The 10,681-nt window shown below is 49.8% G+C and overlaps 1 long non-coding RNA gene across 1 annotated transcript in view; it reads left to right on the forward strand.

The window, feature by feature from the left end:
• Positions 1-3,123, forward strand: part of LOC122206555 — a 31,094-nt gene extending 27,971 nt beyond the window's left edge. The window contains exon 5 of the long non-coding RNA XR_006196512.1: positions 3,039-3,123. This is a non-coding gene — a long non-coding RNA (uncharacterized LOC122206555). The remainder of the gene's footprint in view (positions 1-3,038) is intronic.
• Positions 3,124-10,681: the final 7,558 nt, after the last annotated feature.

The following is a 10,681-nucleotide window of genomic DNA, read 5'->3' on the forward strand; positions in this document are numbered from 1 at the left end:
TCTCTTCGACTTCCCAAATGGTGTTGGGAAAACTGGACAGCAGCATGCATCAGAGTGAAATTAGGCTTGCATCGTACATCACTCAGAAAAGTTAACTCAAAATGGATTAAAGACTTAAACATAAGATCTGATACCATAAAAACTCCTAGAAGAAAACAACTCCTTGACATTGATCTTGGCAGTAATTGCCAAGTTTTGGATGTGGTGTCAAAAACATAGGCAACAACTAAAAAGCTTCTGCAATAGCAAAAGAAAACAATGGACAGGATGAAAAGGCAATCTACAGAACGGTAGAAAATATTTGCAAACCACATATCGGGGAAGGGGTTAAAATCCAAAATATCTGAAGAACTCATTTAACTCAACAAGAAGAAAGTGGGGGCACCTGGGTGGCTCAGTCAGTTAAGTGTCCAACTCTTGGTTCCGGCTCAGGTTGTGATCTTGAGGTTTCATGAGTTCAAGCCCCATATTAGGCTCAGTACTGGCAGCACAGAGCCTGCTTGGGGTTCTCTCTCTCTCCCCTCTTTCTTCCCTTCCCCTACTCCCGCTGTCTCTGTCTCTGTCTCAAAATAAAAAAATAAACTTAAAAAAATAAAAAAGAAGAAAGCAAATAATTAAAAATGGCAGAGGAACTGAATGGACATTTTCCCAAAGAACACAGCCAAAGGACCAACATGTACGTGGACATATGCTCAATATCACTCATCATCAGGGAGATGCAAATCCAAACCACCGTGAGATATCACCTCATACCTGACAGAATGGCTAGGATCAAAGAGACAAAAATTTTGGTGAGGATGTGGAGAAAAGGGAACGCTGTGTACTGTTGGGAGGAATGTAAATTGGTGTAGCCCCTATGGAAAACAGTATGGGGATGGCTCAAAAAATTAAAACCATACCTACTATATGACCCAGAAATCCCACTTTTATTTCCAAAGGAAATAAAATTAGGATTGTGGGAAGGTATGTGCACTCCCATGTTTATTGCAGCATTATTTACAATAGCCCATACATGGAAGCCGCCTGTGTGTGTCCGTGGGTGAATGGATAAAGGAGAGGGAATGGAATGGAATGGAATGGAATGGAATGGAATAGAATAGAATAGAATAGAATAGAATAGAATAGAATAGTATTCAGCCAGAGAAAGGAGATCCTGCCATTTGTAGCAACAGGGGTGACCTTGAAGGTGTCCTACCAAGTGAGATAAATCACATCAAGGCGGGCAAATGCAAATGTGGAATATAAAAAAAGCTGAGCTCCTTGAAACAGAGAGCAGAATATGGCTAGCAGGTGGGCGGCGGTGGGGGGGTTTGGGAGGTGTTGTTAGAGGTACAAACTTGCAGGTAGAAGATGGGTAAATTCTGGGAATCTAATGCCCAGCATAGTGATTATAGTCACCATCAGTATTGTGTCATATACCTCAAAAAGTTGCCAAGAGACTACATTGGACATTCTCACCACATAAACATTAAAAAAAAAAAAAAATTAAAAAAAAAAACAGGGGGTGCCTGGGTGGCTCAGCCAATTAAGTGTACGACTTCGGCTCAGGTCATGATCTCACAGTTTGTGGGTTCGAGCCCCGTGTCAGATTCTGTGCTGACAGCTCAGAGCCCGGAGCCTGTTTCAGACCCTGTGTCTCCCGTTTCTCCCTCTCCCTCTCTCTCTGCCCCTCCCTCGCTCATGCTCTGTCTCTTTCGCCCTCTCAAAAATAAATAAACATTAAAAAAGATTTCTTTTAAATGTTCTCACCACAAAAAAAGAAGTGATAGTTACGTGTTGTGATACGGGTGTTAGCGTTCACTCTGGAGGTCATTGCGTTGCACCACATACATAAATGTATCAAATCAATCCATCGTACCCCTTAATCTTCCACAATGCCAGATGCCAATTATATCACAAGTAGAAATATCTGTGTTAATACAGTTCAATTCCATTGATGCATATTGAGTACTCTCGATGCAGGGACCGTAAAGATGGACAAGCCCCCAATCCTATCTCCATGGAACAGGCGTGCCCCCCGCTTAGCAGAGGCACGAAGCAACAGACTTCTAAAAACGTGTAACCCATTGAAGTTTGTCCTCTGTGTCTCCATGGGCTCCCTTGGCTTTGGTCTCATCTTGATCTTGATTGAAGCCTCTTAATCTTCCTTGGTTTCCACAAGAAAACTATGTGCTGCCTACGAGCCTATTTGGTGCTTTACTGAGGGTTTGTGAGGTCCTGCTGGAGGGTTTATGTTCCTCAGCTCTTAGAATTTCCCTTAAGCCTTCCTGTTCGACAGGTTCCTCCCTAATCTCTCTGTTGGGAGGCCCGCCCACCCTCTCCTTTCTTTTCCTCTTGGAGCGATGCCTTTCCTTTCACAGAAACCCCGCGCTCACTCCCACAGTCCAGGGAGGCTCCGTTCAGTCCATCGATCCCAAGTGCCTTCTTTACCAACAAGGAACTCAGAAAGAAGCACTTTTCCAAATGCTGCACATGTATAGGATTTGTGGGTTAGTTTCTTAGTGGGGTAAAATGCACAGAACATGAACTTCACCCCCGTAACCAAAGGGTACAACGCTGTGGCTTTTAACGTCTTCATAGTGTCATGAAACCACCACCATGGCATAATTGCGAACATTTTCATCACCTCTCCCCGCCCCCCAAAAGACACCCTGTACACATTAAGCAGTAATTCCCCGTTTCCCTTCCCCACGTTCTCCTCTGCAACTTGCTCTTCTCATTTAACAAGACATCAGGAAAGTCCTTCCAGGTCTAAGGACCCATTCTTTTTTTTTTAAATTTTTTTAATGTTTATTCATTTTTGAGAGACAGAGACAGCGTGTGAGCAGGGGAGGGGCAGAGAGAGGGAGACACAGAATCCCAAGCAGGCTCCAGGCTCCCAGCTGTCAGCACGGACCCCGACGTGGGGCTCGAGCTCACCAACTGTGAGATCGTGACCTGAGCCAAGGTTGGACGTTCAGCCCGCTGAGCCACCCAGGTGCCCCTACACACTTTTAGGACTTTGTGTGCAAAATCTTCTCTTTCACCTGTCTCTGCAGGCCTTGTCTGGGGATCTGAGTGGGCACGGAGGACTGGCGAGTTCTGCCTGGGAGAATTCGAGAAGACTCCTCGGAGAATGTCGTGGTGAGCTGGGCTTTCAGGGCAGAGATGGGCGGAAGCATCCAGGCAGAAGTGACTGTGTGAGGGAAGCCAGGCGGGGTGGGGGGCGGAACGTGTTGGGGGTCAGCCCAGCGGGGGGGGGGGGGACCCATGCGGGCGGTGGGGAAGCTGCGTTGTGCAGGGCACACAGACAAGGCTATTTTAGAAAGGGCTCTCATCCGCGAGGATGTCTTCCTTATCTCTTTTTCAGACGTGGCAAAGGAAACGGTGTATCAGGGGGAGCAGAGACCCTCCTCAGCACTGCCCGAGTCTAGTGTTTTGTGGGACAGACTTCCAACCCGGCTGCCCCGCTCTCTGGTCTTGCCCTTTCTCAGGAAATGACAACTCACGTCTGCTTCCCTTGCTCCTATTGAAGCGTGGACCGTGGCCTTTACGGGGTTAATAAGGGACATCGCTTTTCAACTCTATTAGAGATTACTTTACAAAGTCATAAAAATGCACAGTTCCACCAACATTATATTACAGTTGCTAAAAATATCCCACGGCCATTGGTTAGCTCAGAGCAGTAGATGTCCCACAGACTAATTTAACCATTGGCAGGAGGCCATGCAGTCTCCAGACAGGATCAGAATCAAACTGGGGGCTGCTAAATATAGAAGTATAAATTTGGGTTTGTTTAGAATCATCTGAAAACTGAAAGAACACATAAGCCGGTATGCGAGCGTGGTAGAATATTCCGAAGGTTTCCCTTCATCACCTGGCACCTGGGTCGGCCCTGCGCGCCTCCCCCCTACCCCCAACCTTGCTGTCGGCTTTGCAGTGGGAATCTCAGACAGGTGTCCCATGTTGGAAAGTCACTGCAGACTTTTGAAGCCAGTCTGGGTGGGAAGAAGGGTTCTCTTGTAGGGGGAGTACCACTCTCACAGGTTTACCGTAACGCCCCCCGTGGAGCAGATCAGTTGCAGGTATGACAGCAACAATTCTTATAACCCTCATGCTCTTTGCTTCTTTTCCATCCAGCTGTGAGAACGAGTGTCTATGGCGTCTCCTTGAATTTCATCCAAGGCCAGGGGAACCACGAGTCCCCTGGGGCACGGTTGCACGGGAAAAGGGGGTAAAGAAAAGTCTTTTTTTGCCCTACGTGTCCCTCTCGTTCGATGTTCATTGAGAGTAGGTGCCTCAAAATACAGATATACTTACCCCAAGGAGCTTTGGGTAGGTAGGGATTCAAGCAAAGGGTGGATAGGTATGAAAGGAGAGCGGAGAGGCTCACTCATGGTGGTGTTTGGGACATCCCCCCCCGCAAATCCCCCCCGGAAATCAGCACGGTTGAATCAAAGGGCTCTTGGGCGCACGTCAGGACAACTGGCCAGTTTAACCAGTCCAAAGGGCTGGTCAAATGGCTGCAAAGACCCGACTCATCTAGCCTCTGGCTACCGTGCTCACGTGGCTCTTGACCACTCTCCTCTTGCCACGATGCTACCATCACACCAGCCCTTTTGCTGTCCTTCGGACACCGCAGATCCTTCCAACTCGAGGCCTTTGCCTTCTCTCTCCCTGCCTGGGACGCTCTTCCCTCGGGGGATTTCATGGACTTCCTCTCCCTTCTTTTAGAGATCCGTTCAAATATCACCCCCTGAGAAGCCTCGTCTAAAGTGGATCTTTTACGATTCTCTCCCCTCTGCCTACTTTACCTTCTGTGATATGACTTGTTATGCCTGTTATATATCCCGTCCTATCCTATCCTATCCTATCCTATCCTATCCTATCCTATCCTATCCTATCCGCCTTTGGTTATCATCTGTCTCCCCCACTCGAATGCGCACTGCATAAAGAGACTCAAACCTTCATGCTGGCTGAACACACAGTCACAGTTGTGTTCATTCCTTATACCCAGATACAGCTGTCTTGAATCATGCATTTGCACGCAGATTCAGGCGGGAATTCAGACTCTTTCTTTCAGTGCCTTATTTATTCCTCTTCTGTGGCACTGTAACCAAACTTTTTTTTTTATAAAATTTTTTTAAGTTTATTTATTTATTTGGAGAGCAAGCAAGCAAGTAGGGGAGGGGCAGAGAGAGAGAGAGAGGGAGAGAGAATCTCAAGCAGGCTCTATGCTGTCAGCACAGAGCCAGACGCGGGTCTCAAACTCCAGCTCGAACCGTGAGATCACGACCTGAGCCGAAATCAAGAGTCAGACGCTTCAACGACTGAGCCACCCAGGTGTCCCGTGACCCCACTTGTAGATGTGTGATCACAGACTGAGACACAAGGTCTGAAGCAGGGCGATGTAGACCATGAGAGGAAGGGGGCTGGAGAGAGAAACCCTCAAGCTGGGGATGGAGATCAGGAGGGGTTGGTCGAGTGAAGGGTAGAGAGGGAACACTCAGGAAAAACGACGTGTACCCCGCAGTTTCCAATTGCTGTGACACACACACTCCCATTTCTGAATTTGGGCCAAGTCTGGGTATGGAGGGCATCTCACGATCACTTCTGGTCTGGTGCCAGTCCTGACATAGTGTCATTGCCTGCCCACATGAGAATCCCCTTGTCGCTTACGATGACACGGCTGGACAGTTTAAGAGCCATATTGAGAAAGGAATAGAAGTCTTTTTTTTTTTTTTTCAATAATCTTTAAACCTTGGAGGATGGAGATTTTGTGCAAGAAGCTGGACACCAGGCCTCAGGGCTGCAAAGAGATCCCAAATACGAGTCTCCATGTGATGAGACTTCAGAAATACCGCCCTCAGTTAATTTAGCTTCTATTTTCCTTTTCACACAGGTACGAGAGCAATAAACACTTCGGTCCTCTATCTAAGTAAGCCTTAACAGAACTCTTTTGAGAAGTATAATCCAGCAGTTCTGAATAGTAAGAGAACGTAGTGCCAACGTTTCACGGGCAGGGTTTTTTGGTTTAAAAATAATTTTTTTTTTAACATTTATTTGTGTTTGACAGAGTGTGAGCAGAAGAGGGACAGAGAGAGAGGGAGACACAGAATCCGAAGCAGTCTCCAGGCTCTGAGCCATCAGCACAGAGCCCGACGCGGGGGGTCGGACTCACGGACCATGAGATCGTGACCTGAAACGAAGTCGGACTCTTAACAGACTGAGCCACCCAGGTGCCCCTCATGGGCGGGGGTTTTATTCCTTGGAGTCATTTGCGGTAACGGTGCATCCGAGAATGAGTGAGATCCTGGATTCGGTACAGTGGGAACAGTGAGCGGGGAACAGCAGGTGACAAGGACAAGTGGTGAGGGTCACCGGGTGCGGTGGGAGGTGGGGGGGGCTCCAGCAGGGGCGCAAGGCACTCTGGGAAGGGATGGTGTCCCCGAGGTGGGTCCTCTGCTGCACCGGGGTGCTGTCCTCTTAACAGTCCTCTGTGCAAGTTAAGTGTAAGAATTTCTTTGCTACTGGGGCGCCTGGGTGGCTCAGTCGGTTGAGCCTCCGACTTCGGCTCAGGTCATGATCTCGCGGTCCGTGAGTTCGAGCCCCGCGTCGGGCTCTGTGCTGACAGCGCAGAGCCTGGAGCCTGTTTCGGATTCTGTGTCTCCCTCTCTCTCTGCCCCTCCCCCATTCGCACTCTGTCTCTCTCTCCCTCAAAATAAACATTAAAAAAAAAAAGAATTCCTTTGCTACTGACATTGAGGAGAAACACACAGTGCGTAGACACAATACTCACCCTCCAAATTACCCCAAATAAATAAATAGAAGGTTCTAGGCACCCCCAGGGATCCATTGGGAAGAAGAAAAGGCAAGGCTGAGCTAACACGTGTGGGCCGGGGCGAGGAGAGGAGCCGTCTGTGCAAATGCCGTTCGGCCCTCGTTCCAGGTCATTCAGGATTTGCAGGCAGTAAATGAAATTGCCCAAATTTGTTTTCTCATGAAAATGTCAGCTTTGGGGCTTAGCAGGAGTAATTCTTTTCTTAGGGGCTGGAAAAAAAAAAAAAAAAAGCAGCATCCCTTTTTATTTTGTTGCCCTCGGGACAAAAGAGGCTTTTTGTTCTCCATCCACGTCTCCAGCTTGCTGGTGTTCGGATTTGCTTCCACGGAGGGCCGAGGTGAATGTCCAGGTGCAAGAAACCAGACGCCGACACGTTGGCTGGGTCTGAGCCAGGGACGGGGCTCTTGGCTTTGCCTTGGCCTGTTCCCAGGTGAGACCGGCCGCCCCCAAACGCCGCTTTCCTCGCGAGACGTTTTAATGGGATGGGGCCAAAAGGGGGTATGGCTACACAATTCTTGTTAATAAATGTCTTGTTTAGTTACCTCATGTTAATTGTTCACCAGGCAAAGGCGGCTGTCACACTTTGTTTGGGCTCAAGCCTGAAAATAACTTGTAGCTCTTGTCTGAGTGCTTCGTTTGATGCTCCTTGCTCCCTCCCCTCCCTCCTCCTCCTCTCCCTCCTCCCCTGCCCTCCTCCCTCTCCCCTTCCCTTCCCTCCTCCCCCTCCCTCCTCCCCTCCTTGTCCTTCTCCTCCTTTCTTCCCTCTCCTCTCCCTTCTCCCCCTCCCTCCTCTTCCCCTCCCCCTCCTCTCCCTCCTCCCCTGCCTTCCTCCCTCTCCCTTTCCCTTCCCTCCTCCTCCTCTCCCTCCTCCCCTCTCCTTTCTTCTTCTCCTTTCTTCCCTTGCCTCTCCCTCTTCTCCCTCCATCTTCCCCTCCCTCCTCCCTCCTCCTCCCCTCCCTCCTCCCCTCCCTCCTCCCCTGCCCTCCTCCCTCTCCCCTTCCCTTCCCTCCTTTCCGTCCTCTTCCCTCCTCCCCTCCTTCTCCTTTCTTCTCCTCCTCTCTTCCCTTGCCTCTCCCTCCTCCCCCTCCCCCTCCCTCTTCCCTTCCCCCCTCCTCCCCTCCCCTTCCTCTGCCTCCTCCTCCCCCTCCTTCTCTGGGTCCTCTCACTCCCACTTCCTCCTACCCTTCCTCCTCTCCCTCCTCCCCCATCTCCCTTCCTCCTCTCCTCTCTCCTCTTCCTCCCTCTCCCTCCTCTCCATACTCCTCCTCCCCATTACTCCTGCTTCCTCCCCTCCTCTCCTCCTCCCTCTTTCTCCTCTCCTTCCCCCTTCCTCTTCCTCCTACCCCTCCTCCCTCTATCTCCCCCTCCTCTTTCCTCCTCTCCTTCCTCATCCTCCTCTTCCTCTCCTTCCCCCTTCTTCACCTCCCCTCCTTCCCGCCTCCTCCTTTCTTCTTCTCCTCCTCCCCCTCCTCCCTTCCTCCTCCCCTCCCCCTCCCCCCTTCCCCGTCTTCCTCTTCTCCCCCCTTCCCTTCCTCCTCTTTTTCCGAAGACTACAGCAGAGACCAATATTTAGTAGTCTGGCTCCTGAGGGAATCATCAGCTATTACAGCCGGAAAGGCTGTATTCAGACTGCTCTGAGGAGTCAGAGGGGTTGTCGGGGCCAGTCTATGGGAAGGGACAGAAAGGCCTGGCTTTCGCCCCACCCCCTCTGACTCAGCTACTGGTGGCTGATTTTCTTTTCCATTCTGTGTGTGCCGTGTCTGTCTCCGAGTTCGTGAGGAGAAAAAGACTTGAGTCTTGGGAAGGTCTGAAAACTGCCGATGCAAATCCAGCCTCTTTACGGAGGAGTTCAGAGAGGTAGAGCGATTTGCCCGGGGTTGCCCAGCTTCTTAGTACGGGAGTCTGGACCGGGAGCCTCGCCCTTTCCCTGCTGCCTGGCACTGGGTAGAGAGGCAGGGAGGCCCTGAGAAGCAGGGAGAAAGCAGTAGGTGCCTCGGGCTCTTTGGTGTGCAAAGCAAGCGTCTCGACACACCTCTTGGGCCACAGAAAATGGTGTCTCCCTTTGGTCACCAAGAACAACGATGCAAACGTGACCTGGTCCTGTGTTCCCTCTTCTAATTGGATGAGAACACGTCTCTGCTGTAGGGTTTCAGAGTCGGGCGTGGGACCGCAGCCACTTCTCAGTTTCCCTGTAAATGAAGTGTTTCTCTCTCCCTTTTTCTTGTTTATTATCATTTTTAGGGTGGGCTTCAGGAGAGTGGATTTATGGAAGTATACCCCAAGTCCGTCGTATCTCCAAGCAGTGGGAATTTCATATTCAGGTTGGAGTCTTACTTACATCTATTGACCTAGAGGAAGTTTTAAAATGAATCATTAGATACATCAATAAAAATGTTCTGCATGTCTATTTTTTAAAGCGTTGCCTTTGGGGCTGTAATTAAAACACTACAGGTTTTTCGAGAGAGAATGTAGGATAGTATTGTGATAAGAGGCTGGAAACCCACCTCTGCTCTGTGCCAGCTGTGTGACACCGGGCAAGTTACTTACCCTCTCTGTGCCTCGGATTTCCTCCTCTGTGATATGGTGATGATAACGGTGCTTGCAATCTAGGATTGCTGTGCGGATTCAACGTATTGGCATATAGTGCCTTTACAGCAGGGCCCAGCGTGGGATTCGCTGTGATTCATGAATCTGAGCACTGGTATCTGTGGGCAGCTCTAGAAAATTCTTGGTCTGTATTGCTTTAAGTAGTATCTCTTCCCCATTCTCTCGGACCTTCCCAGGACCTGTGGCCTGTCTTTTATGTTTCCACTTGCCTCTGGAGGGTCTTCTGGATAATTTCTTTGGTTCTACCCTTCAGTTTACGGAGACTCCGATGCGCTCTGTCCCGATGCTTTGTAATCTACTTGCGAAGGAGACGATTGGCCGTACTCAGTGGGTCACTCTCCTTCTGGGTTAATAGGGCTGTACTTGGACGTATGGCTCTTTGGCTGTGTGGCGTTTCCCGTTCTGTGGTTGGATGTGGCCCAGGGACTAAGTCTTCAAGGTGTGAGTGGAGGTGTGCGTCTTCCATACCTTTCCTCCCTCTGGGGTGCTGGGGTAATGTCGCTCAAAGAGCTGCCTGTGGAACACAGCAGGGCCGTCACCCGTCACTGGTTTGCGGCGGGATTGTTAAAAAATAGAAAAGCATTTAGGTATGTATAGCAATTCAGTCCTGTCACAATCCCTGAGCATTCTGGTAATGATAATTATAATAATGATACTGATAATTCTCTTCTTCCTCTCCTTCCTCCTCCCCCCTCCTCCTCTCCCTCCTCTTCCCCCCTGCTTCTTCGCCTCCTCCTCCTCCTTCCTCCCCCTCCTCGTCCTCCCCCTCCTCCTCCCCCTCCTCTTTCTTCTCCTTCTTCTCCTCCTCCCCCTCCCCCCTTCCACTCTCTCCTCCTCCTCTTCCTCCTCTTCCTCTGTCTTTTACAAAAGTAATGCTTCAAAAAAGATTGAGGGGGATAAAACCTGTCCCATCACCTGTGCCTGTGGCCAGATAGGGTTAATGCCCTTGGGGATTGGCTGAGCAACAATACGGAAGGAACCTGTGTTCCCACATGACCGCCGACCCTGAGTGCTCACCCTGAGTGCTCACCGCAGCCCGACACACAAAAGGGAAATACACACCACCTTTTTTAACCCCCTGGATTATCGTCAGCTCTCTTCCGGTGACATTCAAGCCTTGCCCCGTTGCCCGTCCGTCCCATTTTTAATCCCAATCATTATACATTTACTTCTAGAAATCCTATTTGGTTCTTTTTCACATCTCTTTGGTGGTTTTTGTTGTTTTTTTTTTAAATAGATTCTCATTCCTTGATC

This window comes from Panthera leo, chromosome E1 (genome assembly GCF_018350215.1).
Source record: "Panthera leo isolate Ple1 chromosome E1, P.leo_Ple1_pat1.1, whole genome shotgun sequence".
Taxonomy (NCBI): Eukaryota; Metazoa; Chordata; class Mammalia; order Carnivora; family Felidae; genus Panthera; species Panthera leo.